The sequence below is a fragment of the Dendropsophus ebraccatus genome, chromosome 4 (assembly GCF_027789765.1).
Source record: "Dendropsophus ebraccatus isolate aDenEbr1 chromosome 4, aDenEbr1.pat, whole genome shotgun sequence".
In the NCBI taxonomy this organism is placed as follows: domain Eukaryota; kingdom Metazoa; phylum Chordata; class Amphibia; order Anura; family Hylidae; genus Dendropsophus; species Dendropsophus ebraccatus.
Window position 1 is genome coordinate 123,446,948 of NC_091457.1, and position 26,872 is coordinate 123,473,819.

Consider the following 26,872-nt stretch of genomic DNA (forward strand, 5'->3'; position numbering starts at 1 on the left):
ACGCTTTTTAAAATGTCAGAGTATGGTAAAGCAGAAGGTAAAGTGGTGACAACCTCAGCGAGTCAAGTAGTAGATTAGTACCACTTATTGTTTGGTACACACACAATGCAAAATTCTAAAAAAAAATTATCATTTTGGCATACAATAGGCTGCTATAACTCAGGTGTATTGAAAAGCAGTATTTGCTGGGTTCACACTACGTATATTTCAGACAGTATTGTGGTCCTGATATTGCAACCAAAACCAGGAGTGGATTGAAAACACAGAAAGGCTCTGTTCACACAATGTTGAAAGTGGATGGCCGCCATTTAATGGCAAATATTTGCTGTTATTTTAAAACAACGGCTGTTATATTGAAATAATGGCAGTTATTTACTGTTATATGGCGGCCATCCACTCAATTTCAACATTGTGTGAACAGAGCCTTTCTGTGTTTTTAATCCACTCCTGGTTTTGGTTGCAATATGAGGACCACAATACTGACTGAAATATACGTAGTGTGAACCCAGCCTTACAATGTTCATACACCATAAAATAGGTAAACGTAAAACATGGCCATAATCTTTAGGTAAAAATATAGCCATATTTTCAATATAATAATGCGCTCCATTAAAGTCAATGGTAAACTAGACAACACCACACCACATAGAAAAATGCTGACTTTTTTTCATCTATTCACACAGTTTTTTTTATTTCAAAATTAGGGTCATATTTTGTTTTTATTTTACTGTGCATCTTTTATTACTGTTTGTATTTTATTTTGCCTAATAGAAAAGTTTTTGAAAATCTTTACTAGGTTCTTTTTTTTAGTAGTCAAGATTCTATAATGTCTGTAGGTTTTAGCTGTTGTATCTCTATTTTAGGCTGATTTCAGAAAGCCATAATATGACTCAGTTCCTAGATCTCTTGCAGTTTTACTAACTAAACCAATCTTAGATCAGTGTAAGTTTGGCTAAGTAGAATTATGGAAGGTCTTTGCATTGGTGTAGATGCTAACACATGGCTGCAATAAAGGTGTTGTTTGGAGAATGCTTTAGAGTTAAAGTGTACTCAGCTGCCCTGATTCCCCTGTTGTCGATTCAGGTTTTGCAGCACTTCCTGATCTCAGTCCCAAGAAGTGCCTGTTTAACCAATCAGTGACTGAGAAGGCCCTTCCTTTTGACAAGAAGTGCTGCGCAACCAGGAAGAACAGCAAGGGGGTTGGGGGAGGTGAGTACACTTTTTTGTTATTGTTACTACCCCTGCCTACTTACATTTAACACCAAAAAGAATTCCCCAGACAACCATTTTAAAACTATCTGAAACTGGTTTACGTGATCACATAGAGATTCACGCTGAGGTATTCCGCACCTGAAGCTTTCATTTGAGCTGCTGTTCATTTCCTGGTTGATGTAGTAAAACTCGCCAGTTTCCAGCTACCTGGTTCTGCCCTACTGTGTCTTTGTGCTGCGGCATACATCATTGGCAGCTCTCCAGGGTAGGATTACTCCTGTCAACACTATAATTCAGTCAATGGTGTTGCAAGCTCTAAGCCACTCTAATACCCTTGGATGTGTCCCATCTGGTTGATCTACTGTGCATAAATGGAGCTGGCATTCCTGCTCTGTAGACTGACACATATCCTCCATGAAGAAAGGTAAGGGAGAAATTCTAGATGTATGCTCACGGTGTAATGTAACAGGACCTTTTTTTTATTTCATTATAAAACTATTTTATTATCTTTCATAACTGTAGTTACTCATTAGATTTTATAATGCCATATTATTATTTTTCACATGCAATATATCTGTTATGATCTTATTATAAAGGATCCTGAAGAATCCTATTGGCTAAGGCCTTATTTACCTTGTTTCTAATTTACCTCTACCATATAAAGGAATACCAGTTTGACCTATGCCAGTACTGTTGAGTAAGAGCCAGTTGACATAGGGTCAGGCGTGATGCTATTCCACTACCCGACCCCTATTTTCTCAGAGAGATAAGTCACCGCCAGAGCTGTCTGGCTGCAGCTTACCTCTCCCCATGGAGGACACAGAAATGTTTGACCATGCTGCACAGCCAAGTGTATGGCGAGGACTGGAGAGATAACTGTCGGCTGAACAATATTGAAGATGTATATTGGCCCCTGATTTTAGAGTGGCCAGGAAGCCATCTAATCTGTATTATGTTAGGGGGGAGAAAAATCAGGCATTTTGATAAGAGGTATGGAGTGATTGGGGGAGATTTCTGTCAGTGGAATGTCATCTAACATGCACGTCCCAGGTAAATAGGTAGTATATGGAAAGCTTTGCAGCATGCTTGAGAATCAAGTAAATAATTCTGTATTTATTTATGTTTACTTCAGTGTTTAAGCACTATTTGTTTTTATGATTTCTTAAAGCTTAAATCTGATTGGTTGTTATAGACAACTTATTCACTGTTCCGTTGCACTACGTTTGATAAATCTCCCACAGAAGGTTTCATAAAAAAAGTAAAATTCTGCCTCTTCTTTCTAAGCCACACCCCCATTCCTAGACCAACCCCCGAATAGCAAGCCATCTTCGCATTGCCTGTTGGTTATTTGTGGTACTAAGAAGAATAAAGTGTTGTTGTTTTTTTTATTTGTGGAAATTTCTCCTTTTATCCCTACACGTAAGAGGAATCTGAGCCAATACAAGAAAACAGACCTTCCTGTGGTTGGCTAAAAGCATACTCGAAGCATTTAAATGACTCACATATGACTAATCTGGGATAGCTAGGTTCAGTTTTTATGAAGTAACAAGGATTATATTCTCTTGCTGATATAGCTACCCTTGATAATATTAAGTCCTATCCGTTCTCTAGAAAATTTGGCTCGGGCTCTAGATGAGCATGTGGAGTCCATAACTAAGTTAAGTTTACAGTTCTCTCAGCCAAGGCTTTGTGTGCTCAGGCTCTCGGCCAAGATATTTTCAGTCTAACCAGTATAGACAGTAACTATAAATATTAAAGCATTTAATAACCTCTGAACTGCTTCCCTCAGCAACTTCCCTCATACATTCCATGGAGCATTTCATCAGTGGGTTGTCTCTTCTATGGATACTTTGTCACGGTGAGATGATTTGTCTTTTGGCTACCCGTTATCTTTTGATAAATCCTTGTCTCCTGACATTCATTCTACATAGTCTAGTTGGTCCATTTGTCTTTTATGAGCGATGTCTCTCTGATGCTACTGATTTAGTCCATGAAATAGCATATTTTTACATATTTTTCCTATTTATGTGCTTTTTTTTTCAAGGGTAAAAATTACTTTTAATTTTTTTGGATTGGTTTTGCATCTTAATGTTTCACACTAGGCATGCTGCCAGGATAATAGGCAAGGTTCACTGATTATCTTGGAATATAAAGGAGTTCTTCATGATTAGAGAAACATGTCAGAAACAGCACTATACCTCTGCTCAGGTTTTGTGGCATATGTCCCTTTTAAATGGGTTATCCAGGCTTAGAAAAAAGATGGCTGTTTTTCGTAGAAAGTACTTGTCTTATCCTGCATAACCCCTTTAAGTTTAAGGAGAGCTTGTATGCCGCTGTGAAGAGGTATGTTGGCCTCACAGGTATGGACAATGGTCAGTGTCCTATTATAGCATGGTGACTATGTTTGTTTATGCTTTGCCAGATTGTTGGGTTCTCAATTCTTTTTTGGTTATTTATATACCTCTTATGCTCAATGTTTTTGTCACACTTACTCCCATTAATTTTGAGTCCATTGAATGGGGAAACTTTTATTTAAATAACTACTTTACCCTAAATATTACCTCTTCTAACATTGTATGAACTCCATGTATTATCGTGAAGTCCACTCTAGCATTTACTGTTTCCATTCCCCCCAGTAAGGTCCTTGCAAGGCTTATTGCTCAACTTTTCCAACAAAATGCGAGAACATGCTTAGCTCTTCCTTAACTCTATGTATTGAATTTTAATGAGAAAATCCATGGTATGAAAACCTCCAGAATCGCTATAATTCTACCATGAAGGTGCTGCAGAGCGAGGTGAATGGATTGGCGTAGGGTGTGCGAGCGTTCAATGCTGCATTAGATAACTCCCTTCTGCCTGTGGGTGGCTGGGGACGGCTATATAGATCATCATTACGTTGTTTTAGTTACCGGTTTCTTATGAGGAAGGAATTTTTCTTTGCTCATTTCTTGTATCTAGGAAACAAGACTCAACCAATGAGGAGAACAAGTCATCAAGAGCTCATCAGGAACTATTCAGTGAGGTAAATTTAACCAGACACAGACCGCCAGGTCTAAGAAGAAATCACATTAGAAAATGAAAGCCTCTTGTGCTGATTATATTAAGTGTGTCATCACGCTGGAGATACCTTCATTGTCGGAAAGGCTCCACTGATCACTTCTGCCAGTCCGCCATAATGGTACTACACATCAGTGTTTTAACCCTGTATTACAACATAAATGCCCCTTATAGTGCCATGCTGTCACGGCCGCGGCGGCGTCCCGTGTTCCGGGCCGCCGCCGCGACCTCCTCCTGCCCCATGCAGCCGCCGGGGTCCTTGTGCAGGGACCCGGCGCTGCTGCTAGTTCGGCCCCTGGGGGCGCCTCACCTCTCCTCCGCTCCTGTCTCAGTCTGTGCTGGCTGGCGCGCGCGTCCCCGCCTCCTAAGGTGCGCGCGCCGGCTGTGTCAGATTTAAAGGGGCAGTGCGCTCCTAATTGGTCCTCATGTCTATCACTCCCTATAAATTCCAGCCCTGCCCCACTACAGGGGTTGGAGCCTCTATATGCTTCCCATAGCGTTTGGCCCAGCTCCCTGTTGTCCCTGACCTTAGTCCTTGTCCCTTGTTCCTGTCTTCAGTCCTTGTCCGCCACCTGCGAGCACGTATACTATCCTCTGCCTGCACTATCTCCTGCCTACTGCTCCTGCCACGCCTCGCCTGCCGTCACTAGCAACCAAGCCAGGGGTAGTGACCTGGGGGTCGCCTGCCACAGCAAGTCCATCCCGCCTCGCGGCAGGCTCTGGTGAAAACCAGCGGCCCCTTAGACTCCGCTCCCTGGTGAGGTTAGTGCCATCGCTGGTGACGGTCCAGTGGATCCACTACTCCAGGCGTTACACATGCATCCTATTATAGAAATGCACAGTAGAGGTTTAGAATGGAAAGGTAAAGAATATAAGTTGGGTTTCAAGCTATCTTTTTGACGTAAGTAATAAACTGATGTATGAATAGCAGCTAGGTAAGACTTCAATACCACATGATCTAAATGAATGTGTAGTATTTAGTGCAGGTTACCCCAACAACCACTGTTGGGCACTGTTATTAAGAAAAACTTTTGACATATCAGAGAGACATCAGAAAAAAAGGAAAAAAAATGGCAGCACCAATTTTCCTCTTTTCCTTCTTTTCTGTTGTATATGGGGTGCGTGGCTACCTCCTGTTGGCTTGCTCTCCACCCATGTTTTGTAAGTGCTATAAATAGAGATTTGGCTCCTATCTGCCCAGTTCTAGGCTTATTTAGCTCAGGAGAGGCTATTGCTAGTGTGAATATGCTAGAGGAGTAGGACCATGTCTCTGAGGACACCTTAATGTGGGGACATGGTATATACGGTAAGCACTTGCACCTGTAGGTTGCTGTTGAATGTTATCTTTTTTTCTTTTTATATCGGAGAGACATATCAAAAGTTTTGATCGGTCGGGGTCTGAGTGTTTAGACTATGACCGACCAGGAGAACGAGTTGGGAGAATGCATTCATTTCTGTCTCCATGTCACGTGACCTGGACAGACTATGAGGTCTGTCTAGGTTGCAGACACAGAATGGAGTGCTAGGCAGTGCAGTTTTTACCCGCTTGTTCTTTTGACTGGTCAGGGTCTGAAAACTAAGACCTTGACCGATAAAAACTTTTGACGTGTCTGACATATTAATTTTTTTTTTTCTAACAGGTTCTCTTTAACTTGAATAAGCTTATTTGTATACTTAGTCCAAATGGTAGTGGGAGAAAATTGGCTTTACTATTCTATGCAAAAGACTATCCCAGGATTGTTTTTTCTTTTTTTCATTGCAACATCTCTTTAAAGTTTCATGGTCTCAAATTTTAGAGCTATGAAAAAAAAAAACATACAATTTTTTTTTAATTTAAATTCTGGCAGTAGGCCAACCACTGGTGAATGAAATCTCCCATAGCTCTTAGGTCTTAGATGGATTTCATAATATGTTCTCTTAATAGCCAGCAGAGCTATATAATCATGGTTAAGCTCTGGTTGGAATATAGGTAGAATCATAGTTAGAGTGTTGGATGCCACCATGTAAGAAAATCTCTATAGTCTTCCTTCTAAACTTTGTATATAAATCAATCCAATATGTATGAATGGCAGCATAAATTGGCCAGCGTGTTTGACAGTGTCTGTGGGTCTCGCAGGGATCTTAAAGAAAACCTGTCAACACTTTTATGGTGCCTGAAATGTTAAATATATATTTAAAAATATTAAATATAAAACAAGGCATTTCTGATGACTTCTCCTCCACTCATCACCCTTGATGGATAGATGTTCCCCTGTTTGGGTATGGGGAAAGATCTATCAATTAGGGTCAGGACAGGTAAAAGTCACCATGAACCGCCCTTATGGTTCAGGCAGCATGAAAGTAAGCTGTCACTCATGTTTCCTTCCTTTAATGGAAATAGCATGAATGTTGCCTAGATCAACGTAAACGGGACTAACAACTGTTGACTAAAAAACCATATGACCAGCGATAATTTTGATGGTTATCTTTACTGTACCACTGTTTCTGTGTTGGATTTAGAAACGCAGAATAAAATATAAAGTCCTTATATAATCGTGCCTGTAATCTTTACTGTCCTTCTAATTTTTCTTACAAAGGTCAAATTCAGACAGAACCTCAATGAAGGCCAAAGGGCACAATTCATACGCGACACATACTTAAATCCTGACAGGCCAATTACCCGACCTTTTGTTACTTGGCAATAATTACTACCTGTCATAAAACTGCAGAGTGATATCCAGGGCATTATGATAGATGCGGCCAGTGGATCTAAGCTAGCGGAAACCATGCCAGAAAATGACACACACACACACACACAAAAAAAACCCATTTATATATATATTTGTCCTTTGCAAAAAAGCATTCACTAGATTTGTATGTTTTTTTTAAAACCTCAAAATGTGTTTTTTTTATTTGTTAGTTTTATTGTCATAAGCTGTATGTATCATATCTCTACAATTGTCAAAGAAAAATGACATGGGCATGGGTGATGATTATAAGTATGATCATTATTTATACCCCCCCCCCCCCAAAAAAAAAAAAAAAAAAATAGAATGGAATTTTCCTGTTCTGTCAAGTTGAATTATTAGTTGCATCTTCAGCAATGGTTGTCATCCATTGTTGCCCAGTTCTTGGAAAACTGGATAGTCATATAGTAATACACAGCATTAGGGCATGTGCCACTGCTATTTGTCCACCTAAAGGCTTGTGCAGAGTTTTTTTTGTTTTTAATTAGCTCAACTCAGCAGTGATTATTCCAATTCAGATATATGAAGCTGAAAAGACAATTCTTCACACAGATTCTGTTTGGATACACACCGAAGAATGGGAGACCAAATCTGCATAAAAATTTACATCAAATCCACCATGACATATGTAAGGCATAAAAGCACGTAGACTCCGCATTCTTTGGTAGATCTAAAAATAAATACAGTATGTTGGTTGGTATTCCATGTTATTATAGTGTATCTATACCATAAATATCTCATACCTCGGTCACCATCACCTATGAGGAGACCAGGGATTTTGTGAGCCCCAATTACTCCTTCTGTGTCTAACCTGCTGATATGTCCTTATAGCGCATGGAGCGTTGAAGATAAAGATAATTTTCTGACCTTGATCCTCCACGCCGTTTTGCTGAGCTTTGTAGTTTATTAGATATGTAACTGAGGTGGTTTGATGCACTGGTGGCGGGACCACCACCCTCGCTGACCCGTCCTCCTAATGAATATTGGGGCGGTGCAGTTTTGTAACTCTGGTGGTTATCACTGCAGAGCCCCAGATGAATATTTATTAAAAGGGGGAGAGGAGATGAGTGCACTAAGGGTGGTAGTCCCCAATTTCTTCCTCAATGTAGTTATTAGAGATTAGAGAACCTAACAAAAGCTCAGGCTTGCACGAACCCGAACGATCAGCATTTGAATCCTGCTGCCTGGAGAAGGTGGATGCAGACCGAGGGATACAGTTGAAAGGTATTATACTTGGACAATATTCTTTAAAATCCAAGTATAAAAACATGAAGCATTTCTTCTCTGTACATCTGTTATTAGACGTCCATCATATGTCTGTTCCCAAAATTGCTCAGGGGCTCCACATGACCATGTTTTCTTTTATTCAGAGTCACAAGTGATTCATGCTGATCTAAATTTGTAGAAAATTGCCTTTTTTATTGTTTGTAAATGTACTTTGGCAGTGCTTTCTGCTTTTTATGTGCGTCTACTGCAATGGATGTATGTTGTTCACTAAATCACTATGCAGTGTAGTAGTCCATTTGTAGCCTTAGATACCTGGATTACTCTTCTTTGATGCAGCATGTTTTGTAGAAGCTCCTCTTAAACACACAAACACTAGTTATTATTCTGTTTAAAGTTGACTTTTTTGACTATTTTTTCTATTTTTGGGCAAAACAAGCCCTTAAAGGGACCATGTACCCACAATCTGTCCCCCCCCAAACCACTTGTACCTTCGGATAGCTGCTTTTATTCCAAGATCTGTCCTGGGGTCCGTTCGGCAGGGGATGCAGTTATTGTCATAAAAACAACTTTTAATTCGGCAGCGCTGTGTCTAACGTCCGGGGCTTACATTTGTATATGCATTAGGCTGGCACACCCTCTCTGCCCTTCCTCCCCACCCTCCTCATCTTTAGGAATGATCCAGGAACATTTACTGCTGTTTGAGCTTTGCACAGGTGTTTTAACGATCCAGCCTATGTGCCGGGCTGATACAGGTGGGGAATAGGAAGCAATCTGCCTGGAGCATTCCGAATGAGGAGGAGGGTGGGGAGGAAGGACAGAGAGGGTGTGCCAGCCTAATGCATATACAAATGTAAGCCCAGGCCGTTAGACACAGCGCTGCAAGATTAAAAGTTGTTATTATGACAATAACTGCATCCCCTGCCGAACGGACCCCAGGACAGATCTTGGATTAAAAGCAGCTATCTGAAGGTACAAGTGGTTTGGGGGGTCAGATTCTGGGTACAGAGTCGCTTTAAAGCAATGTAAAGGGATTATCTCACCTAGATTGTTTGTACTGATTAATATGTTTTATTTTTTTGGTTTCTATTTTCTGTTTGCTTTGTTTTTTTTTTTGTTTTTTTTTTAGTTCTTATTATTAACAACCTGCTGTTTTAACAGCATTTAGTGACATGCTTTACAGCAAGCCTCATGAACATCATTAGACCCTATTGTTTGTATGGAACACATTTGTTGCCTGCTCTGTAACCCTGAAAGGTCATTTCATAGGGTGGGGGACGCTAAGATGCTATTGTTTTTGCTATCTACTAGTGTCTCTTTTGCTGTAATGTACAGATCACTTTCCAGCAGCCCCCCATACATATCATCACAGACAGAACAGAAAGCCTCAGCTTTAAGCCTAGTGGCAGGGTTGAACACTGCAAGAGTTAAGGATTATTTTGTAATATAGACTGAAAAATTAGGGAAAAATGTAAACACATGTTTAACATAAAAAATGGATTTCAATTTCAATAATTGGGCATTTTTATCATCTTTGTATAGAGAACTGTTTGCACATCAGAAAAAACCTTGTTTACTAGGGAGGGTATAATTTATTTATTTATTTAGTCACTATTCTTGCAGAAATATGCTAGGAGGTGATCAGGTAATGTATGACCAATCGAGTGTAGGCCATTGACAGGAAGGCCTGTTATTTAGAAGTCACCCCCCAGTACTACTTTATCTGTATCTCTGTAGAGGAAATGCCCCTTTCCTAGACATATAGGAATACACTAAAATCTGAAACCTCGTCCTATAGGGGTGTATTTTATGGGTGCTCACAGATCATCATTAGAGATGAGTAACTTTACAGTAACAATGAAGCAAAGCTCTTCGTTACCTCTAAAATTCACTCATCAGCCAGCTGCCTTTTAACTCACTGCCGATCTGTGCCGCTCCTCCCCCGGTGCTGGGAAAAGATGGATTCAGTCCTGGCAAACTAGGACATTGTGTATTCTAAGATGTCCATTAGTGCTTGTATTGTACAATTTTTGAAAAGTATTATACCACTTTGAGAAGTCGTAATATTAATAATTATTTGTATTTAATGCCCCTAGTGCTCCATTTATACCAGCATGAGAATATTTAGTACCGGATGTAATTACCCTTTAAAACCATTAGTTGTATTTATAAACTTATGTAAAATCCATATCTCCTGCAAACAAGTTCTAGAGCTCTTTCACATCCACCAGGGCCTCTCTGTACTAAATAAGGTGCCATTCACTGTGATATCTGCCTTCTGTCACCCCATCTGAATACAATCTGTAACAACGTGAAGCACTTTGTTATTTGTCTGCGCTATTTATAACACCTCCTTGATCTGTGGCTTTATACAAGAACAATACACGGTTTGAGAACAGGATGCTTATTTATATATAGTACATAGAGGCACGACTCCAGGCTCTTGCCTGTGGGAGCGGAGCTTGTTTAATTGTTCTACTAATGGATTATATTTAGTACATCCACATTTTTGCATCTAGTTGTTAGTAACAGTTTTTTTTTAAGGTTGTAACGCACCTCCTAAGGTTTACTGATTCTTTTTCAAGGATTGATACAAAGATGATGTAATTATGTGTTATGTAATATCATGCTACTTATACGTACCAAAGCAGTGCAAGTTCCGGGAACTTTGAATTGTTACTGCATTCATTTACAAAAATGCATCTATTCTACAGTTATGTAATAAAAAAAATAAGTGCACCCTTAAGCTATCAAATTATACTATGAGAATGAAGTCAATATAAGTTTTTACAAGAACACTTTATTCTTATCTAAGCAAAATTATTAAACATGAAAACAAAAAAGTTATAGAGCAAATTAAAATAAAGAGCCATATTTATAGCCCTTCCATTATATCCCAAACATATTTAATGGGTTACAGTCCTGGGAAGACTTCTTAATGGGTGCAAATGGCCAGAATACAGGTTCCTATAACATTCATTGTGGTACAAGGACCTTTGGACCTACTGGGCATGCCAAGAAAATGCTCCGCAGGTCATAGCCCCACCACTGAGGGCCTGTTATTCCTCAACTTGGCATCCAAGAATACAGCGTCATGTTTTTTATGCTAGATGCAGACCCAGTCATCTGTATGGTTTACCAGGTATTGAAACTCCTCATTCTTGACAACCTTTATTAATGCCAATCCTTGGCACAGATGTTCATTGATTTCTTTCATGGCTCATTTGAGGCATTGGTTGAGATGATGCTGGGCTATCAGGGACATCCTTGTTGAATTTTCGCTTTTAAAAATTTTTTTCCCACTTTAGCAATGTTGAGTCAATTGGTTTACTGTTCTACGTCCAATGAGCTACGTTATTGGTCACAAGATGTCACTTAGTTGTCCTAGCCGTGAATCTAAATAGCCTGGCAAAGACCAGTGTCTCTCTACTGGCACTAAGCAGCCATTGTGCCATAGCATAACCACCATACAGTGCCATATAACAGTAGTATACAAAGCCCATACATAGTAATGGTGCCACAATGATATACAGTGCCTGAATAACATCACAGCTCGTAATATGACCAACTAGAGTTGGTGGATTGATGGAGGTTCCAGACCACTTGCTTTTACCCAGCATAGCAAGCAAGGAGTGAGATGTAAAACCCTTTAGACAACACAGACAGAATTATGTCTGACCTAAGGCAAATACAGAGTTCCAATGAAGTGTGAACATACCAGCCTTCAGACATGGTGGTGGTAGTATAGTGTAAGGGCACGGGATGCTTTACTTCTGCACCATGTCTTGGAGTCCTAGTGTTAACATAACAGGGGTTGAATGTTTTGGACAACCCTTTTTCTTAAGATCTCACAACAATAAGTATGATGTCACACTGTTTGGACACCCCCATAACCATATGTTATCTGTGTGGGGAGCCTAGATTCAATTTCTTTGCAGCTCAACAACAGAGATGTATAAATCTAATTGAAATCAATGTTCTTTGCTTGTAATATATAGACAGCTTGGGTCCTACATAGTAAAGATGCCTCTTATTATTATTGTTCACTTTTCATTATTCTCTCTTATTATTATTCTCCATTGAGTCCCTTCTTCATGGACTCAATGATACCACCAAGCTTATTTGATAATGCATTTTCCTAAAACCCACAAGGGGTCTTAGATTATAGTGATTGCCTCTGGTATGTGTTTGTCCTCACATTACCACTATAATGGCTTGTATATACATTTTTTGCCATCACTTTTTCTTATATTTGAGTAGAGAGAATTACAGTTTTAGCCGCAAACGACTACATGTTCTATTCTGAAAGTATTACCTGGTGGATCTGGGTTCCTTAACTCTGCTCTTCAAAGGAGATAAATCTTCTATCAATTTAAGAGCCCCGTGGTTTCTTTTATCCCAGCAGTTTCCTTTTCTCTGATGTGACTGTGAATGGCTAATGACATGCTCTGGAGAGGTGAGCAGATACATTACATACTATGGTGAAATTTGTCTAATACGTCCTTTGTTAAAAACTTTTAAGTGGCGAGGAGATTATCCACATGGCAATTAAACAACAATGAGTGACTCGTCTTCAAAAAAATAAATCAGTTATAATACTGGAGGCATTTATATTGTATAATGGCTTTCAGGCCTCCAACTAGTTGTCCGCAGTAAGACAATTAGTAGAGTAATTCTGTATTCTGTACCTGGCAGGACTTGTACTTGGGATATCATGGGGGGTGGCAGAAAGCTTCATTGTCCTGCAATCCATTCAATCTAATCTGTGTTAAAAAATAAAATAAAAGTGAATTAATGTTTGGCGCTTGGTCCTGGACTACCTGCACACTAAGGCTATGTTCTCACAACCTTATTTTTTATGCCATTATAAAATAACAGACATAATATGACCTTGAAATGACAACTGTACTAAAATGCCACCCCCCCTCCCCCCCCAAAGGAAAAAAACAAAACTAAAAACAATGTGTGAATATAGCCTAAAGCTGGCCATACAAATTACATATCTGTCAGCTACACACTTGTTTGGCTTCAACAACAGCCCATGTTATACCAAAGTGACCACCAGCTTCGTTTTTATTTAAGCTGTTATTTGCTAAAGGTAGCCGTACATCATTATACTTTTAAATTATGTAAGCACAGATAGTACTGCCTCTTCTTGTTAGCCGTGCAGACACAGAATGCCCCATATATACATAGTACTGTTTCCCTGTCAATCATTTAGGCACGTATAGTACTGTGTCCCTGTCACGCCTAAATTATGTAGGCAACAATTGTCCATATCTCCCTATTTCTTTGTAAACAGTACAGTCACAGCCTATCTTTCTCTATCTGTAATTGATGTAGCAGCAGATAGTATTGTATATGCTTCCCTTCCTTTAGGGGGGCTTTTTCTGGGAGTTTTTTTTTATTTATAGCCTATCCTCGGGATGGGCCATTAATATCTGATTGATGGGGTGCCAACATTCTGTTCAGTGTGAGCTGTACTTCAGTAACCCTGCACGGCAACTATACATGTATGGAGCAGTCTGCTTCTGGCTCAGTTCACTATTTACTGCGGCTGCTGTGGCACTCCGCCCATCAGATATTGTTGTCCCATCCTGAAGACAGTCCATCAATATAAAGGTCATGGAAAACCCTTCAAGTAAAAAATGCAGGAAAAGTATAATATAAAAGTCAGTCTGTAAAAAATTTTTATTGCTGAGCCCAGAAACTGAAAGGTAAATGTTTCAGACATTTATTGGATTTTATTATAATTAAAGGGAAACTATCAGCAGGTTAGACGAATCTAACCAGCTAATAGCTCCCTAATAAGCACAGGGTGCCGAAGATGAAGGTATGTGTCTTACCTTCATCCTCGGTGCCGTTCGTGTGCTGTTTATTCTGAAATCCTCTGCCTGATACGCTGTTAGGAGCACTGGGGGCGGTGCTAGATTTGTCATGACCTACTGATAGTTCCCCTTTAAGAATGGAGAATTACATATCAACGTGTAACTAAGGGCCAGTTCACACAGAGTAAAACTGGCAAAATTCCGCAACATGTCAATTCTTCTGAGCGAGGAGATGCGCGAGCCCTCCCAAAGACTGCCTGTATGACTCAGTTTTACTCTGTGTGAACTGGCCCTAATAGTCGAAAGAATTGGCGGGTATCTGCTGTTTTCTTTAACATTCTTTATAGCCATGGACACCTTCATGAAGTTCCGGATAGATAGCAAATAATGTATATTATTATTATTATTATTATTAAGCGCTTTGGGTTTATGTTGATCATTCAGACAAAAAAAAAATATTGTTCAAAAAAAATTATTTTTAAATGTTGTTTTCACTTGATAAAAACAAACAGTTTGATATCAATCCATTCTGCATACAGTATGTCTGTTGCCAGCGCAGCTGTTATAGTAGTTTTGAGGTCAGTGTGGTGCAAGTACGCTGCATATCTGTCTGTTATCTAGCTGTGCCGCAAGGTACAACCCACTGATTTTTGAGGATTGCTTTTGTACTTTGAAATCCTTAGTAGTGCGACAGAAGAAGAATTTTATGTCTGTGAGAAACTATATATAAACACAGTGGTGGACAGATATGCTGCTTGACGTATAGCACTTATTATAACTTCCTAGCAGAAGCTTTGAGAGTTATCCACAGGGGATCTTGCATGCATAAAAATACCTAGGGTAATCACACACTGTCTACTGACATATTATCCTGATAATAGGGATGAATACAGACTCTGGTATAAACAATAGTTTCCTCAATTATTTACCATAAATACAAACACCTCCTCCTGCTTAGGGGGTTGTTCCATCCCAGCGCATTTCCCCCATTTCCTTGTAGATTCATCAGGGGACAAATATTTGTGTATACTGTGTGTAGCGAGTACACACTTCACAATCACTGATGTTTCCCATACATAGTGTGATCTATCCATATGAGAAATAGTTTGCCAGGGGTGCAGGGAACCATACATGCAGAATATACAGCGTTGGCTCCTGTCTGATACTAAACCCAATCAGACATCCTCAGTGGTAGTTTTCTATAAGGCCAGGAATTTCTCACTGCAGGAACGTATGTATTTGTTACAGTACATGTGCATTTTGCAGCAGGTTCGCCACTGGTCAAATTTCCTATAACGTTGAGTGCATCTAAAGTACAACTTTTATGAAGATGTTACTTAAAACAGCATGCAAAATAATCATGAAGAGAGTCTGGCCTACTGCCTGCAATACATGACAGCCTGACAGGAGATAAAGCAGAAGCCTATGTGAAAAACACAGATTTGTAGAATAAGATTGAACACGTCAAGATTCCAGGCAACTTTTTTTTTTTTTTTTGTCTAGGTGACTGTTATAGCTGCAGGATGAGTGAGAGCAGATATCCCACTGATAATTGTATTGGATAGAACTTGGTACAATGATCCTTCTCCCTTTGACGTCAATATTTTATAAAATATATTTGCCCTCTCAGCCTTGTTCTCCTGCTCGGTGTGTGGAAATTGACCGCTTTAATCGTGAAAGGCATAAAAGAAAATTACAAGTGCCCAAGAGAAAGTACTGAGGCCTGAACTGTAAGGGTCATTTCCATTAATTCCTCATCTTTCTATGAACTGATTAATGAACAAGTGGATGGAACCCAATTGCTTAAAATAGCCAGCAGTCACAGATGATGAAGAAGAGGTGCCGTACCATAAGAGTCAAGTGATTCTACAAGTGCAGCGAGTGCGATGATATTTCCTCTATGGCAGATGAGCATTTCTTTCCAGTGTTTCTTTTTTTTATCTTTATGCTATAATAGCTTAAGAAATATGGAAAGAATACTTCCCAAAGGGATGTTTAACATAAAGTCAATCTCCTCTTCTACTCTCCTTTTGCTGTTTTACACCATTCATCCTATTTAAACTGGAGGAAAGCTGACTGTAGTTTTTGGCAATGAAATTAAGGCAGAAAATCTAATTCTTGGTCTTATGGTCATGGCTTTAACTTTATTTCACCTTGGGGTTAGCTCTTCTATAACATTGATTACTTAGGTTTTAAAGGGGAACTATCAGCAGGTTAGACAAATATGTCCCTATTGCACACAGGGAGCTGAGGATGAATGTATGTCTCTTACCTTCATCCTAGGCCCTGTTCCCATGCACTTAGTTGTTCACTCCACAGCTCAATAAGACCATTTGGAGCACTGGGGCACAGTTAGGAGCACTGCCCCGCCTCCTAGCGCCAATGATTATCAACAAAGTGAGCCGGCTGGGGATGGACCAAATCGGCACTAAGGGCCGTGCTCCTAACGGTCTCACCGGACCAAAGAATAAACGATTAAGTGCACGGGAATGGCGCCAAGGATGAAGGCAAGAGACATACATTCCTCCTTGGCACCTCCTGTGCAAATAGGGACATATCAGCAGGTTAGATCTGTCTATCTGTTAGGTTTGTCTAATTTGTGTAATAGAACAACAGAATTAAAAAAAAAAATCTTTGTCTTTTGAAACTATGGATTATTTTGGCCCCACCTCTGAGCAACTGTAACGCCTCCCAAATTTAATATGCTGAAAGGCAATTATGGTAGATAGACTTTTTGAGTCTTATCTAGGGTTTCTTTCCTACAAATATTTTATACCTTTTTATTTCATTTCTGTCTTTATTCCATTTTCTTTACTGGTCAGACATGGGCTAAAAGATTGAGGTTGTATCTGTAGTTTGGCAGAAAACAAACTGCAAACGCTACCCTCTATGTGTTCACATGTATAGTACAGTCTGTCTATGTAAAATGTTTTTCAGAACAGGTTCTTACAAGCTAGTAGCTCAAGCGAAAGGAATAACCAGGGATGCCCTCTGTCTTTAAGGGTCCCATAGCATGCATTTTCCCTATGTTTGCCGTTTTTTTTTTTTTTTAACAGGGCTCAGTAATATGTAGTCATGTGTCGAGCAGTATATCCCTGTACAAGCATCAAAGATAGTCCTCCTCTGCAGAGGAGGAACATGAAGAACATGAAGCAGCAGGGTCAGGACAGGAAAACTCATAGGTAGTCTCAGTTTTAGCATACAGCCCTGATGTAGATAATTATTATTATTATTATTTTTTTTTTTAAATTTACAGTTGTGTACCTTCTATAAGTCTACTTGTGCGACTGAAAACAATTTGACTTGTGAACGATCACTGCTACATCTTGCAGGACCACAAGGTGGCATTTTAACACAGATGCAAATGTCAGTGCAAGTACATAGAGAAATTGCTGCTACAATTAAATTGGTCAAACAATTGCATTGCCTGCTTCTATAGACAGTCCAAATACAGTATGTGTTTATTTTACAGGAATCTCAATAATCTCTGTTTCTAGATTGGGGAAAGAAAGATGTCTAAACACGGGCAGAAAATACAAATATTATGGAGACGGATGAAAACATAATAGGAGTGATAAATCAAATTTTTTCCTTAACTAGGTCTTCTGTAACTCGCTCATAGACAGCAGAGGGCTGTCTTGCAAAAACAGTTTATGGCCCCTTTGTTATAAAATAGCCCAGTATAGATTGTCTCCTTACGTCTTTTAAAGACTCTAGGCCCCTTTCACACATTAGTGTTATACTGCCCACAATTATGGTTCCGTAGTTGCAGAGAGTATAGTACCCATTAATTTGGATGAACCCTTTAGCTCATAGATGTAGCAATAAATACTGGCATGTCACCTACTACAGTCACATGGTAAGTGCAAATACAGACAGGGACGGATACTTATCTGAATCTTGTAGGTATGAGTCTGCAATTATGGACAGGATCACTGATGTGTGAATGAGGCCTTATTGCTATGACATTAGCTCAGTTGCTGACATGCGGTCTACTTGTAGGATGCGAAGGGAGCAGTGGACCCTTTTACCTACTGTACAGGGTGCACATATATCTAACTCTGCTGGCTTAATAGGAATGGAGAATGGGCGAAGCTGCTGCCAAAACAGATCTGACCCAAGGAGGCATAGACTCCACAAGACATTAGGAGTAAGTGCTAGGTGCAGCCTCCATAAATCTGACTTGTTTTTTTATCCTATCCCACAAATGCTAGATCAGCTTTAGATTTGGGGAATTTTGTGGCCTATTAACACCTTACATTTTCATATATGTGCCTCAATCCATTCCTGAACAATTTTTTGGATTGTGGCAGGGTGCACTATCCTGCTGGAAGAGGCTATTAGGGAATACAGCTGCCACGTGGTAGGTAGTACATGTCAATGTACTGTAAAAGCAACATGAATGCCAGGATTCAAGGCGTTTCCAGCAGAACATTGCATTCCCATTGTATTAAACTACCTGTGCCAGCTTTTCTCTGGTGAGTGACATACTCAAATCTGTCTGTACATGATGTTTAAGAAAACACGATTTATCAGGCCACCTTCTTCTGTGGACCACTTCTGGTGCTTACGTGCCCATTGTAGGTGCTTTCAGCAGTGCCCAGGCAGGTTCGGACTGGCCCACCACAATCATATACTTCTAATATCTGGCCCCAAAGGTCTGGCGAAATCAAACCTCATCTGAAGCTGACTAAAGAAGCAGTCAGATATCATAATATCATATATAATAAATCCCTGGTGTGCAATGATTAGTAAGGTGGTAACCTTGGACCCAAGGAACTTGAGGAGTCAGACGCTGTGCTCAAGGGTCAGGCCTTTACAGTAATTCTGTGTCCTGACTCATTTGAATCGCATTTCTCTCCATTGTAGGTTTCTAGCCCAATAAAACACAGTCGTAACTTTCATAATTCAAAATAGCCTATGATCTCAAAATCTGACTTGTGTATATTCAAAGTGAGCTGCACTTATGAAAGAGTTAAGTGTGACTGTTTAGTGTGAGCTCTGGTTTCACCTATTGGCTGGGTCCTGAGTGGGTGGAGATCTTTAAGTCACTTGGAGAGTTTCTGCTCAGTAATGACCTAACTGATTTCCTTGTGTGCAGAAAGCCTGCAAAAGCCAGTGTAAATGGCATTCTGTAGAAGAATGTTCCCCCACCTCTGGCTGAGTACCCCCACCGGGCCCCAACTGGCGTTATACTGTACTCTGCAGACACCAGGCTCTTTTCATTAGGACGACAGTGAGAAAAGGATTCGGTACCACTTATCTCCTATTGTTGAGCATCCTTTTCTGGGCTACAGTAACCCTGCAATGTAGCGCTGACCTGTTAATTTTGACAGCTGCGGTAAGTGGAATGTTTCTACCTATGAGTAATACAAGGCTGTAACCGCATATTGTATGCTTGTACATTCTCATAAATTGTAGAGTCAGTGACAGAGCGTTATTATACACAGGCTTGTGTGCCTACTGCCTGACATAGTGCAGATAAAACATATGCTTTTTATCTCTTTACAACTCATATAGTCCAGGACACATGCTGGCTTTAAATGCACAGAGCTCATTTTTTATTTTTTTATTCAGTCGGTTCAATAAAAAGGCTCTCATCGCATATTTTCACCCTGGAATTTAGGTTAAAGAGATTCTCCATCTGCGGTATAATGGAGGGCAACTCAGCTGTTGCCGGGATTTGTATGGCCGCACAAAGTTATCATCATAAAACTTCTGACAGCTGTTTTCAATAATGTTATTTTTAGGGAGCACTGCTGTGTGAGCGTATTGGGGAGATGGCTGACTTGTGTCAGCTGCAGGGAATACACAAGCCCAGGGGGCCATTCCTTACATTTTATGGCTACAGTTTATAGCTACAGTAGTTTGTTTAAGAGGGTAGCATTTTAAGATGCTTTTTGTATCCCTCCTTGTATTGAATTCTGGTAAAGAGTATAAGGGATCTATTATAAGCTGTGGAGTGGACATATAGGCCAGCAGTTGCCCCACGCTGCTTTAGTAATGTGAAAACTGGATTCAGATCAGTTGCTATGGATAACTGTTCCTTTTTATGCTGACAGTCTGGTTGCTAGGCAAACAACATAACAACCACATGCATTTCAACTGCACAGTGTGTCGGCTAGCCAGGTAATCTCTGATTACTCAACTGTGTAGCTAATGACAGAATTGTCGCTTAAAGGGAATCTGTCAGCTCTATAGCATGCTCAGGTGTCATGGAAGAAGCACAGAGTCAAAAAATGCATGGTTACTCCCTCCCTTCCTCATCCCTTCCTGCCCTGTGTGCTTAATGTACAGGTCAGTCAAGGAAGGGAAGGGTGGGGGAGGGAGATGTGCATGCTCCTGCTCAGCACCACCTCCTTGACTCTTCATCTCTAAACATAAAACAGACCTTACAGATCCTCTTTTAGTAGGGGTAGATAGGGGACACTTATCAGACTTAAACCATGCATTGCAATTACCATTGATGATACATTTTCTGTACTGTTGAAAGCATAATTTTAGGTACAGAACTTTTTTTAAGACTTTTTTTTTTCTGGGTTTATATTGAAGTTATCCACTGTTCCTTTTTGCAGTTTCTCAAAATTCAGTTTCAATGTTGTCAGCCATTGGAACACTGTTGGGCTGCGTAATATATTGCACTTAAAAAAAGTAAAGAAAAGCTGGGCTGCAGTACCAGAGACAGCCTGTATAATAGAGTGGCACTGTTTGTAACAAAGAGCTAGCTATTTTTAATTGCAATTATTGAATATGAAAGCCAGGAATTGACTTGAAAAGAGAAGTCCTAGTCTTTTATGTATATGTGTTTTCTATTTATGATCAGGAAGGCTTTGTATTCAATAGAAGTAATTAAAATTCTGAATGTGTGAACTGACCCTTATAGCTCTCTTCCCGGTAGGATTCAATCATAGCTTTAACCTCAGCCCTAAAAAGAGGGGAAATATAATGATATTTTAAAGCATTTTTACCCATAACCCTCGCTTCCAGGCTCCAAAAGTAATGAACATATTATACACAAATGAAACAAAAACTTTTTTCTACAATGTAATGAATTGCAATGTTTAATTATGTTGAATTTCACACATTAAAATCGAGACAATTATGCATTGCTTTAATTATTTCTGTTTTTGCTTTAAGATCGTTTAACCAGAAAGTTGAGACTAATTTGCCGTTCCTTGTACATGAGCTATTGTCATTGGTGGTGATTAATGCGCTTTTTGTATTTCAAGAACATGATAAAAAGCAAAAAAAAAAAAAAAGAAGTTTATTATTTGTCTTGAAGTTGTAAAGTCTTCCCTTTTCAGCTCGGGGCTGCAGCGTAGGGGATAAGGATTTCTCTTCTCATTGGAACAGCTGTGTCTTATCGGTTTAGCAAAGTGTGCAATTAAGGAGACAGGCAGAAATACATGGCATGAGAGGCTGTCAAACACTGACACAACTTCTCAGCGGCTTCTGTGATCTGTCTTTCCAAATAACCAATGGGATCAGAAGCATCTGAAGCCAGCAAGGACTGGGAAGCTGTTGTCATGTGTTTGGTATTTGATTAGTGTAAGACATATATAAGTAAGGGGTGTTGGGCTGTCGCCATAAGGCTCTGTAGCGCAAGTGAGTTTGCAGCCCTTGAGCCTCGAAGCGTGTGCATTCTTTTTGGTGGAGAGCTACTTGAGGTTGTTGCTGGGATAGTGGATGTCTATCAGGGGCGTAACTAGAAATGGCTGGGCCCCATAGCAAACTTTTGATTGGGGCCCCCACCCCCTCAATCGACCACTACACCATCAACACACTCAGCTCTACACAGGTTCTGTACACCATATAAATTACAGTACAGTTATATTAAGTGACTCACAGGGGACGTCTTCTCTGATTGGAGTTGTTTCCTTCATTTTCTTCTTCATCCTTCCTGGGCCATTAGAACTTCTCCGAGCCACGAATCCACAGAATCTGCCAGAGAAACATATTAGTCTCCTCACTCTGGCACCATCCTCATCTCTATACACACTGCACATCTGTACTGTCCCCTTTACACCCTCATTTAGTGGGTAGCCCTGACTCTATGTGACCCCCTAATAATATATGCCCCCCTCTGTGTATTTCCTCTCTCCCTATGTTGCCCCCCCCAAATAGATGGCCCCTCTCCCCCCATGTTGCCCTCCTTATAGATCGCCCCCTCTCCCCCCACCCTCCCTTTATAGATGGCCTCCTCTCCCCCCCACCCTCATAGATGCCCCCTCTTCCCCCCCACCCTCATAGATGCCCCCTCTTCCCCCCCACCCTCATAGATGCCCCCTCTTCCCCCCCACCCTCATAGATGCCCCCTCTTCCCCCCCACCCTCATAGATGCTTCCTCTTCCCCCCATCCTCATAGATGCCCCCTCTTCCCCCCCACCCTCATAGATGCCCCCTCTTCCCCCCCACCCTCATAGATGCCCCCTCTTCCCCCCCACCCTCATAGATGCCCCCTCTTCCCCCCACCCTCATAGATGCCCCCTCTTCCCCCCCTCCATATAGATGCCCCCTCTTCCCCCCCACCCTCATAGATGGTTCCCTTTCCCCCCACCCTCATAGAAGCCCCCTCTTCCCCCCCACCCTCATAGATGCCCACTCTTCCCCCCCACCCTCATAGATGCCCACTCTTCCCCCCCACCTTCATAGATGCCCCCTCTTCCCCCCCACCTTCATAGATGCCCCCTCTTCCCCCCACCCTCATAGATGCCCCCCCTCCTTCCCCCCACCCTCATAGATGCCCCCTCTTTCCCCCCACCCTCATAGATGCCCCCCTCTTTCCCCCCACCCTCATAGATGCCCCCCTCCTTCCCCCCACCCTCATAGATGCCCCCCTCATAGATGACCCCCTCCTTCCCCCCACCCTGCAGGCTGATTAAAAAAAAAAAAAAACTTAACTCACCTGACAACGCGCTCCCACGTTGATTCTCCTCCTGGTCTGTCTCCGGCTGCTGCGTGGCTGCCGGGGGTGTCGCGTCTTATCCCCGGCAGCGCGCATCCCAGAGCTCCCTGCGCGCCGGAACCGGAAGTCAGGGCCCAAGGCGCGCAGGGAGTTCTGGGATGCGCGCGCTGCCGGGGATAAGATGCGACACCCCCGGCTGTCGCGCAGCAGCCGGGGGAGCAGGACTCTTGTGACCGCAAGCAAAACAATGCTTGCGGTCACAAGAGTAATTGATCGGGAGGGCCCCGCGGGCCCCCCTTCGTGGCCACTGCCTGGACCCCAAACAGCTGTAGCACCCGGGAGGCCTGCTCGGCCGCCGGGTGCTACAGGCTATGTGAGCTCCGGCGGGGCCCCGTAGCGGCCGCTACGGCTGCTACGGCGGTAGTTCCGCCACTGATGTCTATACATTTGCAGAAAGCAGAACGTCTGATGGCCAAGTCAATCCTCTGTTCGAATTTAGAATTGTGGCTTCTGATGGATCAAAACAGTCACAATGAAGTTGGTGCCGAGCTGAGGCATGCATGCCTTCTCCTTTCCCCAAAATATCCTGCTTTGACTGATAAATGTACAGAGCTCAGTGCTGAAATACAAGTCCTGTACATCAATCATGGAGGGCAGGCAGAGAGGAAGGAGGTATGCATACTGCAGCTCAGCACACCATGTCAGCATGTCAAAATCTGGCCCATGGACCAAATCTGGCCCTCGGTGCCATTAGTTTTGGCCCGACAGGCAATTCACAGATTGAATTGCATCTGGCCAGCAGACATCGCATTAGATTATAATATGGGTGGTCCGTACATCTGCTCGGACCGCCCATATTATAATCTTGTAAGCCACAGGTAATTTTTAGCCTCCAGCCTGGGAGTATGGGAGCGGTGACCTGATGCCGGCAGTGCAGTGACATTATCGCACACGTCTTGCGCTGGGCCCTTTTCCACTGGGGCCGCGGAAAAGGTTGAGTCCAAGCTAATGGGGCAACCTGTCAGCCTTGGTCGACCCCCCCAAACCAACAGCCCCCCCATACTCACATGGGTAGGGTGGGTTAGGGTGGGGGCGTCAAGTTCATGTGCCAACTAAGGGGGGAGGGGGGGGGGGGGTTGTAAAAACAATATGGGGACTACCTGCAGATGGGGGATGTATACAGTATAAGGTCACACCTGCAGAGGGGATAGGGAGGTATAAAGGGGGGCTTACTGCAGAGGGGGGATTTTATACAGTATGAGGGAAGAGCTACAGCAGGGAGGTATACAGTATGGAGGCCTAACTAGTAGAGATGAGCGAACCTTGAGCATGCTCGAGTTCATCCGAACCCGAGCGCTCGGCATTTGATTAGCAGGGGCTGCTAAGGTTGGATAAAGCCCTGAGACTGTGTGGAAAACATGGATATAGTCATTGGCTGTATCCATGTTTTCCAGACAACCTTAGAGCTTTATCCAACTTCAGCAGCCACCGCTAATCAAATGCTGAACGATCTCTACCAACTACCAATGAACTTACAGTATAGAAGCCTAACAACACAGGGACATACATGTACAGTATAGGGGCTATCTACCATATACAGTAGGAGTATGGAAAAAAATAATAATGTAAGACTCTCTCTTCTTTTTGGATAAACACTATATTAGCCTTTTAAAGTCTAAAGGTGGTCTCAACACTCCATGACCAATTTATAATGTAGAGGCCTTTACTAACACGGAGTACATCCTTAAATGAGTCCAGCCATTTTCAAAAACAGGCAGCTGGCGGGGGAATGTAATAACTAGTCCTAACTTACCTCTCTCTGTGCCCGCATTGAGTGGTGGGACCAGCTTCCCGGCAGCGTGTCCCGGCTGAAGGACAGCGGCGACCCACCCAAGTCGCCGACAGGCTGAGTAGCCAGTCCATCAGCCGGGTCGTGACATGTGTATCGCCAGATATCCCAAAGCCCAGCAGGGGTCCTGGAGTTGGATCCGGGGCTGAAGAGGCACGGGGCGCGGGGGGGGGGTGAGTTAATACTCTTTGTTACTTTCCCTGGTACCCGTGCCTTTAAAAACGAAACAAAACAAGTAGCCTGTACTTCTCTGATTTCGGGGGCCTTCTGAGTTTGGGCTGTGCCGATTAGACTGTACTAGCTTTCTGATGTTTATAGCCTTGTTGCAGTTTGGCTGAGAAAAGTCTCTGAAGAAAAGTCTGCTTTCACATGTAACCCCTCACTTTCAGTCCCTTTTTCACACACTACCACACCTATATATAGTGCCCTCTTAACAGCTGTATACTTTATTAGCTAACTGGTTTACAAGCTTTAAATGTTGCTTTGGTATTGTGCAGTTAAATTCTGTATATAGATGTAAAGGAAAACTTCTAAAACCTATCAGTAAGAATCAGGGGTCAGACCGTTCTCAGCATTCCTAGCTGAGAATTCTGGGATTTGTAGTTATGCACCAGATGGAGTGCTGAAGGATGTTGTAGTGAAGCATAGGACTTGGTGACAGACATGAGGACAGACTATAGTTTGCAGTGTAAAGCACACAACAGTCTACACATTCCTCACGTCCTGTTGTCTGCACCACATCTTATGACGTTGTGTACATGGTAAGGTCTGAGGTTCTGAAGTTGTTCATGTGCAATTCATTACAGTGCAAATAGTTGCATAATACAGTGGTAAAGCAACACATGATGGCAACATAAACAAAACTTTGAACACAATTTCTCATGCAGGTAAGCCTAACCAGTTACTAATAATACAAATAGTGGAGTGCAATAAATTAAATCTAAAAAATAGCTTTTATTAATTTAAAGTTAAAATTTAGGTTACAAAAAATAGACCAGACAATTTAATAAGATAGGTATCCTAGGTGAAATATATCTTACCACTCAACGGTGACTGCTGAGTAGATAGTACCGGAGCGATAGTGGACCATACGGGATGCGTAATCGTCCTGAACCCCAATGGATTCCACGATGAGCGGCTGAGATCCTCTGGTATAGGGAAATGGAGGACAAAAAATGGGGTGCACACTGTGTAGGAGATAGGACAGCCGATCCCTGACACTGTCCTATTGCACCCTAAAAGTACTGTCCCTCCAGACAGAGCTCTCGCCCTAATAAGGGCGACTCCGCCACACTCGCTCCTAGGGTCCCTAGTTAAACCCTAATACTCACTGGTGGCTGTGTCCCAATGCATTTCATCTCCCGTTAGGGGAATCATCAGGGGATCTAATGAAAAAAGTGCCACGTACAAAACAACAAAAGAAGGGTAGAAGCTGCACGTGTGGTGCCGGCTACGCGTATGGCGTTCCCCTATTGATACACAAGACATGCTGGTTTATATATACAAAACTCCGCCCAGAAAAGGTTGCGGCTACACACCTGATGCAAATCCGTCTCCACCTGGACATCCTAAAGATCGCGCTCTGACATGCTCAACCCCCACTGTCACAGTCATGTATTATCTAGTATTTCCGGGTCCGAAGAGCATCACGGTCACGTGAGCCTTCGCATCATAGTTACGTGTGCGTCATGTGATCGCCCGTTTTGGTCACATGTCCGCTGGTCATTCAGTGCACGTCACAGTGGGCTAGTGTAAAGCTGGAACACACAACCACGTCACCTGAGACGCACATCAATACTGACCAATCGGCCGACAGCACAAACACTAGTATGCTATGTTTAACAGGTACATATGAATGGTATATACTATGTGTAGCATTGATCCCAATGTAAACGCAGTGTCCTCACATACTGTGATCTACCATATGAATCCAATGAAGGCTAGAGATGACGCTATTCCCAATGTCATCACAGTGTCATAACAGAGGGTATAATACTGCCGTATCATATCAAAATATCTATGACAATTCCTGCTACAGTGTAAATTTACACTGACAGTGAGTAGCAGGAAA

General features: G+C 41.9%; 1 protein-coding gene across 5 annotated transcripts in view; it reads left to right on the forward strand.

Moving 5' to 3' along the window:
* PRICKLE2 (prickle planar cell polarity protein 2) overlaps window positions 1–26,872 on the forward strand; it is a 215,061-nt gene that overhangs the window by 81,075 nt on the left and 107,114 nt on the right. Inside the window, exon 1 of one of the 5 annotated variants that reach the window (XM_069966932.1) lies at window positions 12,659–12,675. The exons of 3 other annotated variants lie outside the window; for them this stretch is intronic. The gene's annotated coding sequence lies outside the window, so the exon portion shown is untranslated. Of the gene's footprint in view, window positions 1–12,658; window positions 12,676–19,176; window positions 19,389–26,872 lie in introns of those variants that run through there. One more of the 5 variants, XM_069966930.1, reaches the window with a different exon arrangement.